Here is a 26,197-nt window from a genome sequence, read left to right on the forward strand (position 1 = left end):
TCACCAGTGAGCCACACAGTTCTCGCCCACTCGAAACAACACCTGCACAACAAAAAGAGAAGACCTCGTAAAGAGCACCAGTGTGGTGTCGGCCAAATACCCTCCAAAGGTCAAGTTAGAACTTCTCACAACTCTAAAGTACTAGAGCGGGGTCAATTATGCGAACCTTGGTTTGTGAGGTATTGGGGCTTTTTATAGTAATAAAGGGTTGACCTCTCTTCCTTGGTGTAGAGTTCTTTTCCTTATAGGAATCCTCATGAGCGTATTTTTCAGAATCCTTTCCTTGTAGGAGTCTTTTTGATTAACACCAAGCGTGGGGCGCAAGATATTTCTTTATATATGCAAACATGGAGACCAAGCAAGGCCACGTCAGGTCATCAGCTTCGCCTACTACCTCATCAAGGTTGTCAGCTTTGCCTACTACCTCGTCAGGGTCGTCAGTTTCGCCTATTCCCTTCAACTTAATAGTGTCAGCTTTCCATTTATGACAATTTAACCCCGCCTTCCTAAAGCTGTAGACGTCCTAAAACTGTTTGACTGCCATTTATGACAAGTGAGGCCGATGGGTCCATTTTGAACGTCGCTTCATGATACTATATTCATGAGTATTCACATTCACAATTTTACCCTTATCAAGTAGTATTGAGGATCTAGAGCTATTAGTGATCTATGGACGAGTTGGCAACAATTTGTGACGTAATTGACTACACTGATAATATCTATTGATTAGGTGTTGTATGACCAAGTTGAGACCGAATGTAAAACGAGAAAAATGATAGTTTCTACCAAAGTTTTAAATTTCGTTCTTTTTCGGCCGAAACGGTCAAAAAATATTGTACTAGTATGCAAATCGGAATGAGAAACCCCTTTGTTCCACCTCGAGCAAAATTTTGGAACATTATTGGAAATTTTGGTCATTCCAGTTGATTTTAGCCAACAACGGATGTTATTCAAATTTCAGCTAGTACAAAACAGATCCCTCTTCATCATCTTCTTCTGGGAAAAATATAATTTTCAATAAGTTTTTCTTGAGCCCCCAATCACACGTGTAAAACTTGTTGACTTTTCAATTTTTGTTTCTTTAATAATGAATACAACTATCAATCATGTATCATTGGGTTAAGATGTTTGGGAGTGAGAACATTGACTTAAAATTTTAAACACTGTTAACAAATTATATAAGTGTTGTCCAATAATTTTTAATATACATTAACAGTAATTTCGAAATGGTATACTAGTTTGTTTCGATTCCAAAATCTTTCATTCCTGTAACTTAACCGAAAAAGCTTTCAAGACCGAATTCAAAACTTTGGTTTTTACTTGCTTTTAAAATGGAAAAAAAAAAATGAAAATGATCTATTTTAAGGGAAAGAATTAGTATTTCATAAATCTAAATAAGAATATGATGTAATGATTTTAATACAGTTAATATCATTCCTAATTTTGTGGAAACAAATCAAAAATAATGTTACAGTCAACTCATTAATTCTTTATAATAGTTCAATAGTTATGGAGAGGGATAACACAATTTATTTAATGTATGAAAAACCAAATCTTTATAATCTTTATTTTAAAGTCAGACGGAAATAATTCTTAGATGTGAAATGAGTACCAACCCCAAGTTCGGGCAAATCTTGATCCAAACTTCAAACTATCAATGGGGCTCAGCTATATATATATAATTGCAATAAGGCTATAGAGTATAGAAACAAATTTTTTTTTTTTTTTTTTTTTTTCATAACATTTAAGGGAGTTGACTATGATTTGTACAATGTAACTTTCACATAAGACCACTACTTCTATTATACACAATTAAATACAATTTGTGATCCCAATGGTTGGGGGGAAAAGTTAAATTATTTTTTTGGATGCATACTTGTTGTATTCTTTGTGCTTTGTGTTTCCAACTTGAATATACTCATGAGCACACTTCGAAAATATTTGCCTCTGTCAAATAACATTGTTTTACTTGTCTTTGCTAGTTAATTATAGAAAATTAGCATGCTGAATGTCATACCTGAGCTCAGCTTACTGTCGAGGACCACTCTATAGCCTATATTGTTAGCAACTTAGTTTTTATAACTTATCGACTCAAATCATACAAATAATATATGGATGTTTAGGGTCTTTTACCAAGAAAAAAAAATTCACAAGGTGATTTTTTTTTTTTTTTTTTTTGCTAATACACAAGGTGATTTATTAGATACGGTTTCATTGAATATTGATATATTTGAAATTATTTAGATAGGCGCGCTATACATTAAAAAAAAAAAAAAAAAAAAAAAAAAGAACCATAGGTTATATCGTTAGAATCAACAAAGAAAAAAAGGTACTCATATTATATATACATGTGGGTAGTTTTTTTCTTTTAAAGGATTAGCCCTCAAAAATATAACACATGATCTTCAATTCTAAAAAACTAGGAATTTCTATAGGGAGCATGGTTAGTGTGAGAAATATCAATCTGGTAAAAACTGATTTCTTGATTTCATTGATTGATGATGAAAACTATATATACAAAGCTAAAATACTTACTCTGTAACTGACTTAACAACTAATCCTAGCTGTCACAGTAATAACTAACTGCTACACGTGTGAAATAAAAGCTAACTAACTCTAAACTACAGGTCGTTAAGTACAAGTTTCATTTACAGAACAAATGCTACACTGCCGTTTATGCAGTAACTTCATTTTCTTCACTTGGCAACTTGAAGCTTGAGTCCCTGAAGGATGTTCTTGTTCAAATTGCTTGGATGACTTTAACTCTACTTGTTCTGCAATTAATTCCTTAGTTGAAACTCCAAGTTGCTTCACTGCAACTTCCTTATGCTTCACTGCAACTGCCTTTTCCTTTTGGCTTTGATAGTTAGTAATATACAAGATATAATATATCAATTACCCAAAAAATATATAATATATCCTTTTTTTTTTTTTTTGAAGGAATAATATATCCTTTATTAAATTAAATAAGTATGTATTTTCATTTGGTTCAAGATTTAAAAAATAAATAAAAGTTATAAAAATATGATTAAATAAATTGAATTGAAAAAATGTAAGTAGACATAACTAAAAGTATATAGTGAATTTTTTATTAAAAAAAAAAACAATTAATAGTTATAGATGTTAAGTTATTTCTTATATTATATTTCAATTTTATTAGTAGCATATACTTATATAATCTTAATGTAATTTATAAGATGTCATAAAAAATTTCAATTAATAATTAAAATTTTCCTTTATTTTTCTTCAATTTTTTGTTGTGTTTTCAAGAAAAATATAATATAAGTGAATGAAAAATATGATGATTATTTTATTCCTCTTAGCCAAAAAATAATAACTGTCTTTACTGCCTCATTATTAAAATTTTAAAAAGAAATATTTTTATTTAATAGTCAATATATATATGGCAATAAGATCTTGTGGGGCCAGAGAATTTGTGATCCCGGCCCACTTCACAATAGGGCCCAAGACCCAAGACGAGGAGAATAATTTCCGAGGACGCGTAGTAAGAGTCCAAAAAAGACCTAAGAATATGGTCGAGGACGATTTTATGCTCGGCACCTCACAAAATGCCTGAAGAAAAGGACAAACTCAGTACAAGGGCAAGACAAGGGAGAAAGCTGCCAACACCATAGTATATAACCCTGCATCTGACAGGCTCATACTCCAGACCATGCTATTTAACTTTTCCCAACCACCCCCAACTACTCTATGTATGGATTGATAGGACAGGTCTATACCCCAGGAATTGAAACTTACACGTGGACACTGAAAGTGAAGTAAACACTAGTATAAAAGGGAAAGAGAGCCAAGAGGGAAGGGGATCCCCAAAAAAGAAGAAACCCTACAAAAGGGAGAAGGGGAAGGATACTACGCTCCTCGGACGTGGTCTGAGGACTTAAACCTTACAAGCCGCACCAACGGAAAGCTTAGCTAGTCAAGCCAAGTCCACCCTCATATAAGCTTCCATGAAAGCCACGACTAAACCACTGTCCGGTAACCAAGGTCTAACATTTCAACCCCACGCTCTACAAATCGTATTGTTTGGGCCCTTTACGTATGAGCCCACAATCATGTGTGGGTCGTTACGAATTGTGTCCCCACAATTGGTGCCGTCTGTGGGAAAGGCTTGTGCAATGGCCTAGGCGGTGGAACGAAAAGTCCTCCCATCCTTTCCAGCAGCCTGCTGCCGTATCCTAACGTAAAGTCCCACTAGGGGCTGTGTTTTGAAACGTTAACGATGCGGTCAGTTCTAGGGGCTTTCAACGTCAGGTCAACGTTTTACACCTTGATTGGGGCGAATCACCCAAGGAGCTAGCCCCCCCCCCCCCCCCTCTCTCATATTAAAAGAAAAAACAAAGGTTTTGGACAGAACCAAGGCATTGTATGGTCCTCGGACTCAAGCCTATGGGGAAACCAACTACCTGAAAGAAAAAACAAAGGTTTTGGACAGAACCAAGGCATTGTATGGTCCTCGGACTCAAGCCTATGGGGAAACCAACTACCTGAAAGAAAAAACAAAGGTTTTGGACAGAACCGAGGCATTGTATGGTCCTCGGACTCAAGCCTATGGGGAAACCAACTACCTGAAAGAAAAAACAAAGGTTTTGGACAGAACCGAGGCATTGTATGGTCCTTGGACTCAAGCCTATGGGGAAACCAACTACCTGAAAGAAAAAAAAAAAAAAAAAAGGTTTTGGACAGAGCCGAGGCATTGTATGGTCCTCGGACTCAAGCCTATGGGAAAAACCAACTACCTGAAAGAAAAAATAAAGGTTCTGGACACAACCTAGACATTGTATGGCCCTCAGACTCTACCCCATGGAGGAGTTACCCATTAATAGTTGGGTTAATCCCTAGACCAAATGGAATTCCCAGTCTATCCTCGAATCCTTAATACCAAGGGAACTAATGCGATTGTGATGGGGCCAGGTGTTATAAAAAACACGGCCAAAGTCCCTCACTACTCGGCAACCCTCTCGGATGGTTTATTTTGAGTTTCTCATTCTCGGACGGCTGCCTCACACGTATTACGGAGCACTCAGCTGTTATCTCGGTTAATCTCATAAGTTTAATCTACTGTGGGTTAGCATTATTATATTTGATGATGTCGATAAGTTCAAATTAATAGCTTTTTGTTACAAGGTTTTCTGCCCTAAGTATCATTAAAGGAAAATACACATGTAGTACACCCATTCACAAAGTAATTGCTGCAGAAAAGAAAAGCATTCAGAAGGAAACAGATTCATCTTTTATTAAGACAAAGAAATAGTACAACGTACAATGAAAGAGCTTGAATAAGCTTATACTAAAAACTAACTACATAAGCAAAAAGAAAAGATACAAGGGAATGAAGAAAAAGCAGAAGAAGAGGTGCAGAGAAGAGAGATGCAGCAATTCCAAAATGTTGTCTAAGGAAACCATTCCTCAATACTTTTACATGCCCATAACTCAGGCAGAAAAAGAACCTAACGTGGGGCTAGCACCTTTGAAGAAAAGGTGCAGGGAGCGGGGTATCCGCAGGTGGCCACACAGGAAGTTGATGAGCCTCCATGTTAGCCACACTCACGATAGAGCGGATGGCGCTAACGACGGGAAACCCTACTGCTATCGCACCAAGAATCTGATGCGACTAGTACTTGCTTCGGATTTTGACTGAAAGAGGTAGAGATATCACCCCCACCTTGTAAAAACGGAGGATTGTCTTGAGTCTGTGTCTCCCCCGTCCAGACCGCACCACCTTGAGTCTCGGAAGGATCCGGTGCCTCTGGAGCGGGTGTGGTTCCTTCACCCCCACCCATGCCTCAAACATATTGCTCTAAGGGTGGATTGCACTGGAGATAAAGACTGTGAGTATGGCTAAAGGATTAGGAATTTGAAGGGGTCGGGGGGTTTATATGTAAAGGGAGTAACCTCCTATCCTACTTATATAGAGGGCAAATTGGTGGCATTTAATCTATGCAGGTTTCCAAGAAATGTTACAGACAAGACGGTTTTGGTTCAATTTCCAACACCATCTGCAACCGTAAGATTTGAATAGTCTCGTGAAGGGGACATATTAAAAACGCGCCTCGAGTACTGAAACGTTGAGAACGCCGCGTGAGTAAATCTAGAAGGATGTCACATAATCCAGCGCACCTCCCATGCAAATGGAGAAACACCGACATTAATAAAGTACAGAGCTGGGCAAGCCATGATTTGAGCCCGACATCACCAAAACCCTCCTCCCCAATCAAGAGGTCGGGCAGCAGGATTTTGAGGGGCTATTGTGGGGCCAGAGAATTTGTGGTTCTGACCCACTTCACAATAGGGCCCAAGACCCAAGCCGAGGAAAATAATTTCCGAGGACGCGTAGTAAGAGTCCAAAAAAGACCTAAGAATATGGCCAAGGACGATCTTATGCTCGGCACCTCACAAAACGCCTGAAGAAAATGACAAACTCAGTACAGGGGCAGGACAAGGGAGAAAGCTGCCAACATCGTAGTATATAACCCTGCATCTGACAGGTCCATACTCCAGACCATGCTATTTAACTTTTCCCAACCACCTCCAACCACTCTATGTATGGATTGATAAAACAGGTCTATACCCTAGGAATTGAAACTTACACGTGGACACTGAAAGGGAAGTAAACACTAGTATAAAAGGGAAAGAGAGCCAAGAGGGAAGGGGATCCCCAAAAAAGAAGAAACCCTACAAAAGGGAGAAGGGGAAGGATACTACGCTCCTCGGACGTGGTCGGAGGACTTAAACCTTACAAGCCGCACCGACGGAAAGTTTAGCTAGTCAAACCAAGTCCACCCTCATAAAAGCTTCCATGAAAGCCACGACTAAACCGCTGTCTGGTAACCAAGGCCTAGCCTTTCAACCTCACGCTCTACAAATCGTATTGTTTGGGCCCTTTACGTATGAGCCGACAATCATGTGTGGGTCGTTACGAATTGTGTCCCCACAGATCTAATTATTTAAAATTCTTAATAGATAAAAAATGAGATTTTAATTTAATAAAACTTTGAAAATGTGAATTTTTAATATTAGTAAATCGTGGAACTAAAAATATTTATTTTGATAATTTCATCGTTGTGTAAAATAAATTAATAAATAGTTATATATTAAAGTTAGGTCAAGTTTAAGTATTTTTATACAAACACGATATAGAAAATGTTTGCTACATTTAATTATAGAATAACTTATAGTTTACTTTGGTTCCGTTTAATAAATGAGGGTTTCTCTCTCTTTTTTAAATTTTGGTCATTTTTTAATTGTTAGTTTTTTTTTTTTTTTTTTGCTTTTGCTTTTATTAATCTTGATGTGTCCAAATTCCTTATTGATTATTTGGCCATTATATGGATTTTTTTTATGTGTTTATAAATGTTTTTATGTTATTTTCTTAAATTCTTCTAAAAAATGTTTATTTTCTTAAATTATTACTGCGCATATATTCCATAAAGAATTTCCTCTGAGGACAAGGGTAGGATAAGGTCAAGATTTTTTTTCTTTTTTTTTTTTTTGGTAGACAGAGAGGAGAACTGGTGGTATTAAAAAAAAAAACAAAAAACAAAAAAAGTATGGACTGCATAGTAACCTTGTATTCGGCCATCTTTTAATGCTCGGTAGGTTAAGCCAAGGCCCATTCGGATCTCGGTGCCGTTGTTTCTCAGATGCATCTCGGAGTACATTGGTAATGCCTTAGGGGATATTGCCGCTGAGCAATGTTTAGCATCTAGCACGAGTTCCAACGTTCAAGTTCCTATTTCCAAACGGGCCCCACCCACACGAGAATTATTAGAAAACAATCATTACTAAGCCACTAAAGGAAGGCTATAAATAGAAAGAAGTTAAGAGGAAAAAGGGTTAGACAATGAATAGTAGAGAGAGAGAGAGAGTAAGGAAACACAAGAGCAATAGTGTACAGTCAGCTTGATTAGCACTCTTGGAGGATTTCAACCTTCATCCTGAGGAACTTCCCATTGTAGGATATCCTTAACCCACAGAAATAAGTAAATTGTAGGCGCAATCACTCTACTAGCCCATTAAACGAGAGCACGCACATATATATATATATATATATATATAGAGAGAGAGAGAGAGAGAGAGAGAGAGAGAGAGAGAGAGAGAATGCGTCAATATAAAGAGAGAAACCCGATCCCATGAATTTCTAATCTCGAATGTTCATGACAAAATTGTTGTTGCAAAACTCGATCCCATGAATTTCGCTTAGTTAGTCTAATGATTGGACAATGCAAGCAGCTCTATTATGTGGATCATATTTATTGGTACATATGGTACATAAAGATCTTTGGTAATAGCAATATATATTAAAGGAATCATTTTACTTCTACTTCTAGTTAGATTAGATACGATACTTTTCCATAAAATAATAATAATAATAATAATAATAATAATGAAAATAATAAAAATAAAAATAAAAATAAAGGTGCTTAGACACAATCCTAGAATGGAAAACAATCAAAACTACCATGATTTTCGCTTTAGTTTAATGATTAAATCATTAAACTATGCATGCAACTCTATTATGTGGGTCACATGGTTCATAAAGATCTTTGGTGATAGCAATATTTATTAAACGAATCATTTAATTTACTTCTAGTTAGATACAATACTTTTCCATCAAAAAATAAAGTAAAAATTAGATACAATAATTTAATGGAATAATAAGTAAATGTTCAAAAAAAAAAAAATTTGTTAATTTCTTATTAAAATTACAGCATCTATAAGCTCGTGGAAGGAATGAAATGAAGTTTAATTCTATTAAAGAATACCGTCCAATGATATCTCCTGCCCTAGGTTGAAAGATTAAAAACAAAAAATCAAATATTTAAAAAAAGGATGGTCATCAAAAAAATATATATAATATAAACTTGTTTAGTTGTTTGATATTTGAGTCATTTGACTATTTTATTTGAACCTACTTACCATTTCTCTCTTTAATATGGTAATTATAATTTTTATAAGACTTTTACTATCCATTTCATTAATAGACAACTTAATAACAAATTAAAATCAAAAATATGGTATAAGTAAATATAATAGATCACATTAAATAAATAAATAAAACCAATATGAGAAAGAATGTGAATATAATATCTAGACAAAAGAAATTAAGAAAAAAAAGTAACAAATTGTTAAAATATAAGTAGCTAGATTCAGTACTCTCTTTTCTTAACATTTATTTATTCCATTCAAGTATTGTGTCTTTTTTTCTTTTTCTTTTATTGATGGAAAAGTATTGTATCTAACAAGAAGTAAAATGATAGTTTTCAAGCTTGGGCCAGTGAAAAAGGCCCGTAGGGCTGTGCCTAAAAGAGTTTATGACTCAGAAAAAATTTTAGGCCAGCAATGAGCCTGGTCAAATTTAGCCCATTCTGTAATTTAATTTTATCAAGTCGGTAATTTAATTATTACTTAAATAATATTACAAATTTTATTTTTATTATTAATTAGGAGGCTTTAAAATTAAAAAGTTGTATTTTGTACGAACGAAGCCGCAGCTTGTCCCAGTGGAGCCTCAAAAATATCCATGGACTAATTAGACAACTTGCTTACTGGGAACTTTTCATATTGGTGTTATGCAAAAGTGGGATATCCTTTAGTTTTTGATAATTATGTAATAAGCAGAATCAGAGTATGCTTGTTATTATCTTAAATACTAATTTATTTTGGCTATTAGTTTATGTACATTTTTTTTAAATAAAATAAATCAATGAAGATAAGTTCATCTAAACATACTCAAGATGTTCAAGTTGATCATAAAATATTGTTGAGCTTGTGGTATTACTATTAGAGCCTTAATTTAATCTGTAAGGATTTTTATAGGTTTAATTGTGGAAGATGTTGGTTTTTAGACCCCTTAACACAATATGTTTAACCTAATATTAAGCCAAGTTGATTAACAAGTTTGTTAATTAAATCTAGGTTAAACAAATATGTGTAAAACAAATATAATGTAGAAAATAAAGAACACACAGATCTAATGACCCAAGAAAACCAAACTGGTAAAAAACCTAGGAATGATTTAACTTAGCTATCCTCAAGGTAAAAACAGATCCACTATGAAAGAATTGAAGTTTAAACAATAAGACTTAGACCACTAACATCCTATTGCTACCTCATGTAGAAAACTTACTACCACAATCACGTGACAACTCCGAGTCCACAGACTACTTCTTTTCTTGATTTACTGCAACCACAAGTTCTCCTACTTGTGACTTTGAGATATCTCTCAAAGGTTTCAGATCTTCTTGAAAGTTCTTTATGCAGCAACTGAAGCAATCATCAAGTTCTTGATGTGAATTTTGATCTTGATAGCACTATATGTGTGTTTGAAGGTAAACACCTCTCAGATCTCACAAAAAATTCAACACACAACTCAATAAAGACTTCTAAAACGTAGCTAGTGTTTTTCCTTTTATACTTGGAGTGAAAAACTTAACCCTACACGTCATATGGACTTGGGCTGGTTTGAGAATTTTGTAGAAAATTGCTGATCCACGATTTTCGATCGATCAAGTCTAATTTTCGATCGATTGAGCCTTGCAAAAATTGAATAGTAATTTCCTGCAATTACTCGATACAAAACTTATATCAAACCAAATTTTGAGCAAGTCTAAACCTAGACTAAATGTTTTGATCATGGTTTGCCAACATATACAAATTGAAGTTCTAATACATTAGTTCCTAAAGTATTAGAACCTAACAGAAGAGATAAACATCAAGTATATTTGGATATATATACACACACTTTGGAAAACCTATTTGGAGCTATCTTGCTCTAATCTACTTGTGTGGCAATTGAAAAGATTATTTTTTATCACAAGAGGAAGACATCAATTCGTTTTTTATGTAGGCAAAATTCGAAACTCAGATCTTGTATTTGAGGACAAGAGAGAGCTTATTAAAACCTACACTCACATGACTTTTAATGAGTCATATGACTCATTAAATAATACACATGGATAATCTTATATTTGTAACATAATTGATTGAAAAATATAGCACCAAATCAATTTGGAGCCAAACTTTATCCTTAGTTTTTGTTAGATTTGGAAATTATCTAACATTATAGTTTTGCATGTTGAATATAGTTTTTGAGTTAAATTTGGAAATTATCTAACATTATGGTTTTGCATGTTGAATATAGTTTTTGATACCACCACACGGTAAGAAACTCTTACTATAGGAATATCCTCCAACTTTAGTTCACCATACTAAGTATCTTCATTTCACTTCACCTTTCTCGTATATTGACCATTTATTAGGTTCTAAAGATTTAGGATTAAATGTTTAGAATTATATATTGTATGTGTTGGCAAACCGAGAACAAAACATGTCTAGTCTATGTGTTAGACAATGCTCAAAGCTGTAAGTTTCAAGCTTCAAATTCAAGCTAACTGCAGAAAAGATGAGTTAGAATTTGCCAAGCTCGATCGATCGAGAATTAGGCCCGATCGATCGAGAATCACAAAAATCAAATTCTGCAGAATTTTTAAATCAGGCCCAAGCCCGCGAGAACATTTAGGGTTTCAATCTAACTTGTCCACATATAAAAGGGAAACCCTAGCTACGTTTTGCAAACTTTTTGGAAGACTTGTGTGTTACTCTTTGTGAAATCTAAGAGGTTTTGTACCTTCTAACTATACAAGCATCTACCGGAGCAAGATCTAAAATCAAACGATGGTAGAACCTAGTTGCTGCTACAAAGATCAACAACTGAAGGTGATCTGAAACCTTTGAGTGGGATCTCAAAGTCACAAGCGTGGGTGCTTGTGTTGCAGTAAATCCAAGAAGAAAAGGAGTCCATGGATTCAAAGCTTGCACGTGATCGTGTTAGTAAGTTACTACTTGAGGTAGCAATAGATTTAGGGTTAAATTTGGTTGTAAAAACTTTGATTCTCTTATAGTAGATTTACTTTACCTTGAAAATTGCTAGGTCAAATCCTCCCTAGGTTTTTACCTTGAAATAGTTCGTTTCATCAGTTTTCCTAGGTCATCATATCGTGTTGTTATTTACTTTCCGCTACTTTGCATGATATGATTTATTATTGTTTAACTTAGATCAGAATAATTAACCTAAGAAATCACTTGGCTAATATATTAGGTTAAAAAATTTGGTTTAAGGGGTCTAAACAAACAATCACCTTTCACTCTGGTTACCACCTGTTGAAGGTTATGGCAACAGATGCGTTGAAGACAGAGTTTCAATGAAGTAGCATTAAAAAATTTTGGTGATTCTATTTGGACTAATAAATGCACCTACTAATGAAGAAGGGATTCAAATCTTCTTAGATAAATTTGCAGTGGTCATTATAGATGATATATTGCTTTACTCAAAAATTGAGGAATATGAGAAACACTTGAAGAAGTTACATGCAAATTTGTTGAAATGTGAGTTCTAGTTAGGGAGTTCCATTTTTCAAGCATGTAATATCTAAGGATGGAAAAACAATTTGACCCAAAAGAAAATAAAAGCAATAGTGGGAAGGAATAGACCAAATGATGTGAAAAGGTCCATAGTTTCTGGGTTTTGTTGGCTATTACTAGAGATTTGTTGATGATTTCTCTCATATAACCAAACTATTAACCCGCTTAACTCAAAGAGGAATAGAATTCGAGTGGTCTGCTTAGTGTGAACAGAGTTTTCTAGGCCAAAATGGGGATATACCCCTTTCAACCAAACTTTCCAGCAAAATGTCTCCTATCTGAAACTATATAGGGATATGCCCCTGTTTTAAACTCGATTTTCTAAAAATTGAGTTTCAATAAAAAAAAAACTCGATTTGGCGAAAATCGAGTTATAGGCAATCAAACTTAAATAAATAAATAAACCTACATGGAACTCGAGTTCTAGGAACTCGAGTTCATGGAACTAGATTTCCAAAAAAAAAAAAAAAAAAAATCAAATCAACTATTTTTATTTTTATTTTATTTTAGGGAATAAAGCCTTATCCATTTCTTTACTTCACTATTAAGCTTTTATTTCTTAGATTATCCTACGATGCTTTGAAAAAATAAGCAATGAGTAAAGCATATCCAAATGTAATAGAGTAAAATAAATAAGCAAAAACATATAGTACATACAAAAGATACCTGGAAATGTAAATTGTGGAACACCCTCCCTCCAAAGGACTCAAAGGAAGAAGCATTTAATAGTAGAAGCTCATTCTCCTCTAGGTATAACAATATTTCAGATAATGAACACATGTGAACCTTATATGTGGTTATCTGAATGACAATTTCTCTATCATTAAGCTGACTTACAGAAACAGTAGAAGAAGATCTACGTGCTGCATTTTACTTTGCATCTTTTGATGACTTAGATCTCCTTGACTAGAAAGTTTTGATAATAGCTCTTCCTTCTTTCGAAGCTGTCCCTCCACTTGCTGTTGTAATTCTAGAACGTACTTTAACGCACAGGTCACCTGTGGTTGGAATGCTTAACCTTTTCTGTGGGATTGATGTCAAAAATGTGAAAATTATGAATAAATAAAGGATTCTAATGGCAACTTTAGTAGATATAGGTATGTTTAATAGTTGATACTAATAAATAATAATCCTTTCTTTGTTGATGCTTTGATGATTTGATAGTTTTTGGTGGAGGATTTGAGACATGAATGTCTTCATTAGATATACTAAGAGGTGTTAATTAAGATACTGTTAGGTTCTAAGACTTTAGGAACTAAATGCATTAGAACTTTAATTTGTAATGTGTTGGCAAACCATGATCAAAACATTGAGTCTAGGTTTAGGCTTGCTCAAAGTGTGTTTATTTGTAAAATTGCAATCAAATGATTGCAGGATTTATTGGTCTAAATCTACAAGACTCGATCGATCGAAAATTAGACTCGATCGATTCGAATCTCGTGCATATTTATTTTTCTACAAAATTTCCAATTCAGCCCAAGCCCGTTTGACGTGTAGGGTTTTATATTTTTCTCGAAGTATAAAAAGAAAAACCCTAACTACGTTTTAGAAGTCTTTTGATTTGTTGTGTGTTGAATCTCTTGTGAGATCTAGAGGTATTTACCTTCATACACACTTAAGGTTATCAAGATCAAGATTCATGTCAAGAACTTGGTGATCGCTTTAATTGCTGCATAAAGAACTTAAAGAAGATCTGAAACCAAGTCAGAGTACTTATGGTTGCAGTGGATCAAGGAAAGAAATAGTCTGTGGACTCGGAGCTGTCACGAGGTCATGGAAGTAAGTTTTCTATTCGAGGTAGCAATAGGATGTTAGTGGTCTAAGTTCTATCATACAAACTTCAATTCTTTCATAGTAGATCTATTTTACCTTGAGGATAACTAGGTTAAATCCTCCCCAGGTTTTTTACCAGTTTGGTTTTCCTAAGTTATCATATCATGTGTTCTTTATATTTATGCATTATTTACATAATATGATTTGAATATGTTAACCTAGATTTGAATAATTTATCTAAGTAATCACTTGATTAAATAACTAGGTTAAACAACTTGTGTTTTAAGGGGTCTAAAAACGTACAGATACAATACTCTTAGAAATAATCATTCTTAATTAATAAGATTAATAATTCTAAGCTCCTATAATTACATAATAATAACTTGCCTGCATTTATGGAACTGTAAGTGGACTAATGGTAACTATTTAAAAAATATAGTTGTGTCTCATTAAAATTAATAAGATTACAATATATTATACCAATTATACAAAATCCTGCCAAAGGTTTTGTAGCTAAATTGGCACCTCCCTATACACAAAATGCTTGAGAGTGTAGGGGAGAAAGATTTCGAGCTACTGGGTTAGTAACATGTTATAATTATTACATAAAAGAAAAAAATTATACAAAATTCTATTTGTTTGATAATTTGATAGTTACAATAATAAAGGAAAGGGATTTAAATCTTAGTTCTCCTCATAAAGATGTGGAGGCTATGCCACTACAAACTCTCTTGGATATAAAATCGTAAGAGTTCTTTAATGTTGATCCTTAAACAATAATATTTAATGAACGTGGCTAAAAAGTTCTCCTCATAAAGATGTGGAGGCTATGCCACTACAAACTCTCTTGGCTATAAAATCATAAGAGTTCTTTAATGTTGATCCTTAAACAATAATATTTAATGAACATGGCTAAAAAGTTCTCCTCATAAAGATGTGGAGGCTATGCTACTACAAACTCTTGGCTATAAAATCGTAAGAGTTCTTTAATATTGATCCTTAAACAATAATATTTAATGTATGTGGCTAAAAAAAATTTATTGTCAAATCCAAAAAATAAAACTCTCGTTTGGTATAAATAGTTTTCTAAAGAATTTTAGGTTTTGTTGTACATATTTGACGCTTAGTTTTTGAAATTTTTTTTAGTAGTCAATTTATTTTTATTTCTTTTTGCTTCCTAGTGTTTTGTTAACCTGTGGGATATAAAGAGCACAAAGTTCCATAAGATATCAATTTACAAGAAGATTGACTTTTTTAACGCTCCATTTGTTTTGAAGTAAAATATTTTCTGAAAAATGTTTTTTTTCATTTTCAAATATTTATTTGCATATAAAATGTGATCAAACTTGTAAAATGTTTTACCTTTTAAAACTTGGTAAAACATTTTACAAAAACACGCAGTGGCTTTCCTTCCCCCCATCTGGCAACTAGGTCATTGGCCCGGTGGGTGGGGTAGCTGGTGCAAGTGGCCAAAGGTACCATTTCAGCTACCGATACCGACAATGGCCACTAGCAATCCAATGGCCAAAGCCGCTATTCTGACAACCAATGCCAACATCCAGCCACCGAAGCCACAGATCAAGCTACCAATTCTGGAAGTCTGGTCATCAAAGCTTCAGCACCAGTGGCTGTGCAACCAATTTTGGTGTTTTGCTTAAAACAATTTTATATATCACACTAAACACCTAGAAATATTTTACTAAAAATGTTTTACATGTAAAATATTTTATAGTTGAAAAATATTTTACTTCAAAACAAATGTAGAGTGATTGGAATAATAGTTTCCTAAACAAGGGTTATAACTTCATTATTTGTGCATCAAATAATTAGTATTTATGCTAGGCAGCTGGTGCAAGTGGCTATAAATGAAGTTATTTTTTGAAGAAAAAATTCAAAATGTTTAATAACTTAAAAGTTTCAATAAAGCAACATTATCTAATAACATGTGAATAAAGTTAGACATATATCACAGCTACCGTATAAATACTCAATTTAAATACAATTTTTTCTTTTTCTATTTTTTGATAGGAACTTCGCAACTTTCATTTAACAAATCAGTTCAAACAAAATACTCAATTTAAATACAATATTTTATATAAAAATTATAAATCTTTCAATTACTAAACTGTTAATTTTTAGACCCCTTAACACAATATGTTTAACCTAATGTTAAGCCAAGTTGATTAACAAGTTTTTTAATTAAATCTAGGTTAAACAAATATGTGTAAAATAAATATAACGTGAAAAGTAAAGAACATACAAATCTGATGATCCAAGAAAACCAAACCGATAAAAAAACCTAGAGAGGATTTAACCTAACTATCCTCAAGGTAAAAAAAAAATCCACTATGAAAGAATTGAAGTTTGTACAATAAGATTTAGACTACTAACATCCTATTGCTACCTCGTGTAGAAAACTTACTACTATGACCATGTGACAGCTCCGAGTCCACGGACTACTTCTTTCCTTGATCTATAGCAACCACAAGTTCTCCTACTTATGACTTTGAGACACCTCTCAAAGGTTTCAGATCTTCTTAAAAATTCTTTATGCAGTAAATGTAGCAATCATCAAGTTCTTGATGTAAATCTTGATCTTGATAGCTCTATGTGTGTGTTTGAAGGTAAACACCTCTCAGATCTCACAAAAGATTCAACACACAACTCAACAAAGACATCTAAAATGTAGCTAGGGTTTTCCCTGTTATACTTCGAGTGAAACACTTAACCCTAGACATCATATGGGCTTGGGCTAGTTTGAGAATTCTGTAGAAAATTGCTGATCCACGATTTTCGATCAATCGAGTCTAATTTTCGATCGATCGAGCCTTGTAGAAATTGAATAGTAATTTCCTTCAATTACTCGATTCCAAACTTACATCAAACCAAACTTTAAGCACATCTAAACCTAGACTAAATGTTTTTATCATGGTTTGCCAACATCTACAAATTGAAGTTCTAATACATTAGTTCCTAAAACCTTAGAACCTAACATAAACAATATATGACTCGTTCAATTTTATATGAAATATATTATCTAATCAAACTTATGATTTTAAAAATCTAAGGAAGAAATTGATAAAGAATTTCTTTGTGATATTATTTTAGCCGCCTTTACAAAATGCACGAAGTTGTTTACTCACATTTTCAAGTAAAATAACAAACACATACCTAACTATGTAGAAGTATATTTATACATGTTATTTAAGTTTCATGCAATTATTTTAATGCAAGAGGTGAGCCCCAAAAAAAATTTCTATTTTCATCCTTACTTGTCTAAAAGAAAATACTATGAGCTATTCTAGGACCACAAACTTTACCACACCCTTTCTTACAATTATTTTATGTGCAAATTGTGATTGGTTGTCTATTACTTTCACATGAACTCACTTTTCTTTCTCCATCACTCACAGTTTATAACATTAGAGTTATGGCAGAATTATGGCATGAAATGTTGTGACACTAAAATTTCTCAAGAGAATATATATATATATATATATAGTGGTGGAGGATTATCAAGGATGAGCATGATAAGATTCTCAATAGAATTATCAAGGATGAGCACGATATATATATATATATATATATAGTTTTAATTGAGCTGTGATTTTATGATGTTACATGCTCAATAATTTTTAACTTATTTTGAAAAATTCTAGTGTTATATTATGTCATCCATGTGCTCAAAGTATCATTTTAATTCAATATCATATTTTTTTCATCAAAAAATCATTTGTTTAGCAGAATTCTAAAATAGTTTTAAATAAGGCTAAATATTATTTCAGCCCTCTAGACTTTGCATGAATTTTGTTTTCATCACCAAACTTTAAAATTTTTGTTTATCTTAAACTATTGAAAATGTTACACTTATTAATTTTCAATTTAAAAAGTTCTTTTTTTATCCCTAAATTGTAGTAAAATTTTATTTATTTTATCTCTAAACTATTGAGAAAATTTTCTTTAGAAAGTTTAGGGACAGCAATGTAATGAACTTTTTAAAATTTATGGGATGAAAAAAATGAAAATAATGTCTTATTTTCTAAAACATACAACAAATGGGTAAATTGATCTATTAATACTAAATTACATCAAACTTAACAGCAAAATAAACAGCAAGGGATCAAGTATAAACGTGACTATAGTTCAAAAAAACGTGACTATAGGATGATTTGGCCTATAGTCTCATTTTTTTAGGCCGCATTTTCAAACGTGACCTAAACCCTGTGACTATAGGCCTAAGGGGTCTATGGCCACACTTTTTCAAACACGGCTATAGGTGAAAGCTATAGCCGCATTTAAAATGTGGCTATAGGATCAGACCAATGGCCATGTTCAAAATGCGGCTATAGGTCCTCAATCTACAACCGCATTTAAAAAACGAGGCTCTTTCTCAAAAAAAAAAAAAAATTTAAAAACGCGGCTATATACCCTTATATTATATATATATATATATAAAATAAATAAAAAATAAAAAACTTTGATTACCAAAAATTAATTCTCGGTAATCAAAAGTTTTTTTTTTAAATTAAAATTTTAATTTTTAAAATTAATACTTTCAAACTTTAAAATTTCAATTTTAATTAAATTAAGAAATTCAAAACAAAAATACAAACCCAGCAAATTCAAATTCAAACAAAAACCCAGAAAATTTCAAAATTAATCAAACACAACATGCTCACAATACAATCACAACATGCTCTAAAATACAAAAAAAAAAGAGTACAAGAATACAAACATAACATCTCCTTCAACAAAATCAACCCAAATTGACACAATCTATTCAAGGAAAACAAAAGCACAAGCTCAAAAATACAAAAATCCCCATAACAGAAACACAACCAAAAAGAGTCCATATGCTTAAACCCAAAATTAATCAAAACACAATCAAATAAAAAAAAAATAATTTTCGGCCATGGGTCAGAGAAAAATAAAGCAAAGAGAGATAATTTTTTGAGGCACTTTAGCTTCATTGATTCAAAATCTTCAAATCTAAAGCAAAGAGAGACTCAATCTTCAGATCTACTGCAAAGAGAGACAGAAAGTTAAAGGGAACAAAAATGAACAAAACTCAAAGAACAATGAACAAAACCCCATATTTTCACAAACCCATTTATACAGCATCAGCGGGAAAGAGAGAGATTGAGAGAGTTTTGAGATTAATATGAGAGAGCTTTATGAATTTTCTTTTTCTGAATGACTGTGAGAGAGCTTTTCTTTTTCTTTTTCTTTTTTTCCTTTTGCTAGGACCATATGAGAGGGAGAGTTTGAGATTTCATATTCAGATTTTTTTTTTTTTTTTTTATGGAATATATTGGAATATGCCATAGAATATTCTAAGAATATTCTATATTTTTGTTTACACTGAAGCACTGAACCCATTCTGTTTTTGTTTTTTTTTGGGGGGGGGGGGGGGGAATATTGTAGAATATGTCATAGAATATTCTAGGAATATTCTATGGCATATTCCATATTTTTGTTTACACTGAAGTACTGAACCCATTCGGTGGTTTTTTTTTTAGGAAATATTGTAGAATATGCCATAGAATATTCTTAGGAATATTCCATTGTTAAGTCTATAGCCGCATTTTAAATGTGGCTATAGACTTAACCTATAGTCGCGTTTTCAAAACACGGCCACAGGTTAGCTATAGCCGCATTTTTTAAACGTCGCTATAGGTCTTCCTTTAAAAATAAAAAAAAATAAAATATTCGGCTAGACCTATAGCCAAGTTTATGAATGCGACTATAGACTTAACCTATAGCCGCGTTTTAAAAACACAGCTATAGGTCCTCCTTTAAAAATAATATATATATATATATATATATTTGGCTAGACCTATAGCCACGTTTATGAATGCGGCTATAGACTTAATCTATAGCCACGTTTTTAAAATGCGGCTATAGGTTAGCTATAGCCGCATTTTTTAAACATGGCTATAGGTCCTCCTTTAAAAAAATTTTTTTTTTTTTTTTAAAATATATATATATATATATATATTTATTCGGCTAGACCTAGAGCCACGTTTATGAACGTGGCTATATACTTAATCTATAGCCGCGTTTTTAAAACGCGGCTATAGGTTAGCTATAGCCGCATTTTTTTAACATGGCTATAGGTCCTCCTTTAAAAAAAATAAATAAATAAAACATATTTTGCTAGAACTATAGCCACGTTTATGAATGCAAGTATAGGTCCTCCTTTAAGTATATATATATTTGGCTGGACCTATAGCCATGTTTATGAACGTGGCTATAGACTTAATCTATAGCCGCGTTTTTTAGAAATGCGGCTATAGGTTATCTATAGCCGCGTTTTTGTAAACGTAGCTAAAAAAAAACGCGGCTATAGACCCGCGTGTTTTGTAGTGCTAGAAGTAGTGAACAGAGAGTAGAGTACAAAATACTGATCTTCTTCCAACAATCATGCTCGCTAGCATTGTGATTAAGCTTCTTCACCACCAAGGGGTCACCGTTACTAGTACTCGTCAACTTTGTGTATGGATTCTAATCGACTTGAGGTTGAGATGGAGGAATATGAAGACGTGACTCTGAGGTTTCAGTGTCTTTGTAAATGTTAGTGTATAGCTTAGACTAGATTAGCCAAGTATACTGTACTTATAGTTTACTCATATTACTTGTATTGCACACATACCTAGCCTATATAAGACTCTCTATTGTACATTATTATTTACACAGAATATATAGACTATTCAATCTTTCTCTCTCACTTTATATTCTTATCATGGTATCATAGCCAATGCTCTGACTTTCTAGCACCTGTCGTCTTCTCCAACTTCTTTCCGCTGTCCTTGCCTTCATCCAGTGCCCACTGTTAAAAGCAAGTTACCGCCGTCAGACCCACAGCATCAAAAACTCTTGAATCCAGTCTTTCAATCCATCACCCTGCCAAACCGAGAGCACAAATTGATAGATCGCACAATTCCGAGAAAAACCCAACCCGAATCAACTCCATCCGGCATTGCACGTGCTCCCACACGCCACTAGAAGGTTCGGGCTCACAACAACACGCGCCTACGCACCTACACGCGCCACTGCCCAATCTCACGCACCCCATGCGCCTTCACGCGCCCCCTTGCGCAATTCACTATTGTGTATCCATGTCAGCCTAGTGATGTCAACACACGTCATCCCTGTGATGTCAACATCTGTTGACTTTAACTGCCACCGTTGACCGAGGTCAAAATTTTTCAAAAGAGCCTATCTTACTCAGTTTTTCACGTAGATTCCGATTTTTGGCTCCGTTTCTTCATTTGAGGTCTCTAAATCCCACTTTTTGGTCATTTTCTTCATTATGGCTCAACAAAATGAACGAGATATCATTCGTCCTATCACCATTATGTTGGATGGTCCTACTAGCTATCATGCATGGTCTCAAAATATGACTGTCTTTCTCAAGGGTTGTAAACTATGGAGATATGTGACTAGTTCAATTCCTAAGCCAATACCAAACCCTAAGTCCAAAGCCACAGCTGCTGAAGATGTCTCTAAGACTGTTGTTACAATGGATGATTATGAAGAACGCCTAGAGGAATGGGAGAGTATTCAGATTAAGATCTTGTCTTGGTTTATCAATACCTCTATTCCCTCCATTCATAATCTTCTTCCTCATCTTGAGACTGCTGAGGCTGCTTGGAAATTCCTAGCCGATCGCTATAATTGTACTAATGATTCAAGCCTAGAGTTCTACATTGAATCAAAACTTTAACAAATGCACCAAGAGACAGATCAGTCTATTTCTGATTTTTATTCTCAGACTTCTACTATGTGGGAACAACTCTTTACTGCAGATCCTCCACTAGTGTGTTATAAGGACATTGAGCTCTTTGTCAAATATTGAAATCGCCATAAATTTATACACTTTATGATGGGTTTACGTGAGGATTTTGAGCCTACTAGGGCTTCTCTACTTAGCCGGTCTCCTACTCTTTCTCTTGATACTACAATCAATGAGCTCATTTCTAAGGAAAACCGTCAGCCTACTCATCACATGTCATCATCTAATCATGTATTGGCTACACCATCTCCACAGCCTTCCATTACTGCATTCACTACTCCTCCACGAATGAACTCTAGGCGTCCTACATCTTAGTCTTCCAAAGGTACACGCTATGAGTTTTGCCATGCCAAAGGCCATGACATCTTAGTTTGTCGCAAACTACAGAAATTTATGCAAGAGCAGAATAAAGCTTCTCTTCCTCGGGCAGCTACTATATGTCCTTCAGATTCATAGGTTCATACAAGTCCATCTTTGGCTTCCTCACTTACTACGGCTAATATTAAGGCAATAGTTCAACAGGTTTTATCCCGCACTTCCACTGTCCTTTCTGTCACCTCAGGTAAACAATCTTGGTTTTTTGATACTGCATGTTATAACCATATGACTCCTGTTGAATCCCAATTTTCTAATAAGGCACCCTTAGAACATTCAATCACCATTTACACTATTGATGGAACTCCTATGCATGTTAGTCATAAAGGAACAATCTCTTTTCTTGTTTATCCCTTAGTGATACTTTTCATATCCTAAAGCTATCCCTCAACTTACTTTCTATTGGCCAACTTTGTGAATTACGCGTAGATCTTCTATTTACTAATCATAGTGTGGATGTACAGGATCCCCAGACAAGTCAAGTGCTTAGGATAGGCCGAAAGGTTGGTCACATGTTTGAGATTCATGACTTAAAGATTCCTTCACAAGTTATTTTTGTAGCTGCTACCACTGCCACCCCCTCACCTGATCTATGGCATGCTCGTCTTGGTCATCCCTCTTTATCTCGTCTTTAGTTATTAGCTTCTCAAGGTCATTTAGGTTCAATTCAGTTTCAAAATTTTGATTATACTTCCTGTCATTTTAGCAAACAAACAAAATTGCCCTTTAATAATAGTGACTCATTTTCTTCTGCACCTTTTGATCTTATACATTCTGATATATGGGGTCCTGCACCTGTTCCCATTGAGGAGAGATCTAAATATTTTGTCATATTTGTAAATGATTTTTCTCGATATACTTGGATTTATCTGCTTCACCATAGGTCTAAACTTATGTCTATTTACCAAATATTTTATAAAATGATTAAGACACAGTTCAATCGCACTGTCAAAGTCTTTCAATCAGATAATGCTCAAGAATATAATGATAAAGCTTTCCTATCCCTTTTAGACAGTCATGGTACCTTTCCTCAACGGTCTTGTCCTTACACCTCTCAACAAAATGGTCGTGCAGAACAAAAATATCGTCACATTCTTGATGTTGTTCTCACCCTTCTCATTTCTACCTCTCTTCCTAAGCACTTTTGGGGTGAGGCCGCACTCACTGCTGCGTACACCATTAATCATATTCCTTCACCAACTACACATAACAAATCTTCATTCGAGCTTCTCTATGGTCAAACTCCTGAATACTCCTCTCTTCGAGTTTTTGGTTGTGCTTGCTTTGTTTCTCTTCCTCTTCATGAACGAACAAAGCTCCAGCCTCGTGCTTGTCTTTGTTATTTCCTTGGTTATGATGTATCTCAAAAGGGGTTTCACTGCTATGATCCCATTTCTCATCGCCTTCGTGTCTCCCGTCATGTTGAGTTTTGGGAACATCATCCTTTCACAAGTCTTTAGCAGTTTCCTACGTCCTCTTCCTCAGAGTCTCCCATTTTTATTGATTTTTTCCTCCCTCTCTATCCTGAACTTGTGGAGGATTCTTCAACATCGACTGCCTCTCCAAATGACTCATCTCATGTTCTGTCTCCAGCATATGACCCACATGTCTTGGATCCTGTGGCACCACCCTCTCCTGAGTCTCTTGTTGGTCCTGAACTTCGTTGTTCCACTCAGGTAAGTATTCCTCCCTCTTATCTTACTGATTATCACTGTTCTTTTGCTCTTGCCACCCTCTATGAACCTTACACCTATCGTGAGGCCTATACTAACCCTCTTTGACAACAAGCTATGAACGAAAAACTAGATGCCCTTCATAAGAATCACACTTAGGATATGGTTGATTTGCCTCTTGGTCAGTCTATAGTAGGTTGTAGGTGGGTTTACAAGATCAAGACCAAGGCTGATGGATCTGTTGAACGGTACAAGGCTCGCCTAATTGCCAAGGGCTTTACTCAGAAGTATGGCATTAACTATGAGGAAACATTTGCTCCTGTTGCTCACCTTACATCTATCAGATGTCTCATTGCTGTGGTTGTTGTTCGCCGTTGGCCTCTTTATCAAATGGATGTAAAGGATACTTTCCTCAATGGAGACCTCCAAGAAGAAGTGTACATGCAGCCACCCCCTGGCTATCCATACTTAGGCAGTCAAGTTTATTGCCTTCATCGTGCTCTTTATGGCCTCAAGCAGGCTCCTCGAGCTTGGTTTGAAAAGTTTAGCTCAGTTGTTGCTCAGCAGGGTTTCACTTCAAGTCCTCATGACACTACTCTCTTTGTTTGAAGATCCTCTGCTAGTATCACTCTTATTCTTCTTTATGTTAATGATATGATTATTACTGGAGATGATTCTGCGGGTATCCGCTCTCTTCAGCACTTCCTTAGTCAACATTTTGAGATGAAAGATCTGGGCACTCTCAGCTATTTTCTTGGGCTTGAGGTTACCTTATCCTCTGATGGCTACTATCTTTCCCATGCTAAATATGCTTCTGATCTTCTCTCCAAAGCCGATATCACTAACAACATGACTGTTTCCACTCCCTTGGAATACAATACAAAGCTCACACCCTTGGATGGTGAACCTATATCTGATGCTACTTGCTATCGTCAATTGGTTGGTAGTCTGATCTATTTCACTGTTACTCGTCCGAATATTTCACATGCCATGGGTATGGTCAGTAAGTTCATGGATGCCCCTCATTCTGTCCACTATGCTGTCGTTCTTCAGATTCTTCGATATGTCAAGGGTACACTTTATCATGGACTCCACTACTCCTCTCGGTCTTCTCTCGAGCTTCATGCTTATTCAGATGCAAACTGGGTAGGTGATCCAACTGATCGATGCTCTATCACAGGCTCCTATTTCTTGTTGGGTACTTCTCTTGTCTCATGGCGTAGCAAGAAACAGGATGTGGTTTCCCATTCCAGTACTGACGCTGAGTATCATGCCCTTGTCGACACCACCTGCGAGCTTGTCTAGCTTTGCTAGCTTTTAGCTAACATGGATGCTCCACAGTCCACTGCCACTCCTCTTTATTGTGACAATCGTAGTGTTATCTACATTACTCATAATGATGTCTTCCATGAACACACCAAGCACATTGAGATCGACTGCCACATCACTTGCCAACATCTCAAGAAAGGCAATCTTAAGTTGTTCTCCATCTCCTCTACTAACCAACCTGCTGATATCTTCACCAAGATTCACCTGCCTGGTCATCTTCGAGATCTTATATCCAAACTCCAATTGGCTTCCTCCTTGCCACCTCAAGTTTGAGGGGGGATGTTAGTGTATAGCTTAGACTAGATTAGCCCATTGGGTTTAGCTCAATATACTGTACTTGTAGTTTACTCATATTACTTGTATTGCACACATACCTAGCTTATATAAGGCTCTCTATTGTACATTATTATTTACACAAAATATACAAACTATTCAGTCTTTCTCTCTCACTTTATATTCTTATCAGTAAACGTAGTTTTGGTCGGCATGGCTTGTGGAAGTCTCTAAGGTCCATCCAATGGTTGAAAACAATGGTGGAAATAATGCTAACATGGTTTGTATTGTTTTGTTGCTCTTTCTAATTTTTGAGGCTAAGAAATGATATACGTATATGGTTGGAAACATGAAATAACGTGTGTGTATATATATATATATATATATAGAGAGAGAGAGAGAGAGAGAGAGAGAGTTTGCGTATGCTTTTTTAACATGTATAGGGGGAGAGAAGGTGTTTAGAAAATTGCTGCCTAGGAAAATTACTTGGTAATAGTATGATTAGGAAAGTAACCTAATTGTTTTCCCCCACTTGAGC

General features: G+C 34.7%; 1 pseudogene; it reads right to left on the reverse strand.

Annotated features, from left to right (window-relative positions):
- Positions 1-25,938, reverse strand: LOC126691404 (transcription factor ORG3-like; annotated as a pseudogene).
- Between the last annotated feature and the right edge of the window lie 259 nt (positions 25,939-26,197).

Source organism: Quercus robur, chromosome 7 (assembly GCF_932294415.1).
Source record: "Quercus robur chromosome 7, dhQueRobu3.1, whole genome shotgun sequence".
NCBI classification, from domain to species: Eukaryota; Viridiplantae; Streptophyta; class Magnoliopsida; order Fagales; family Fagaceae; genus Quercus; species Quercus robur.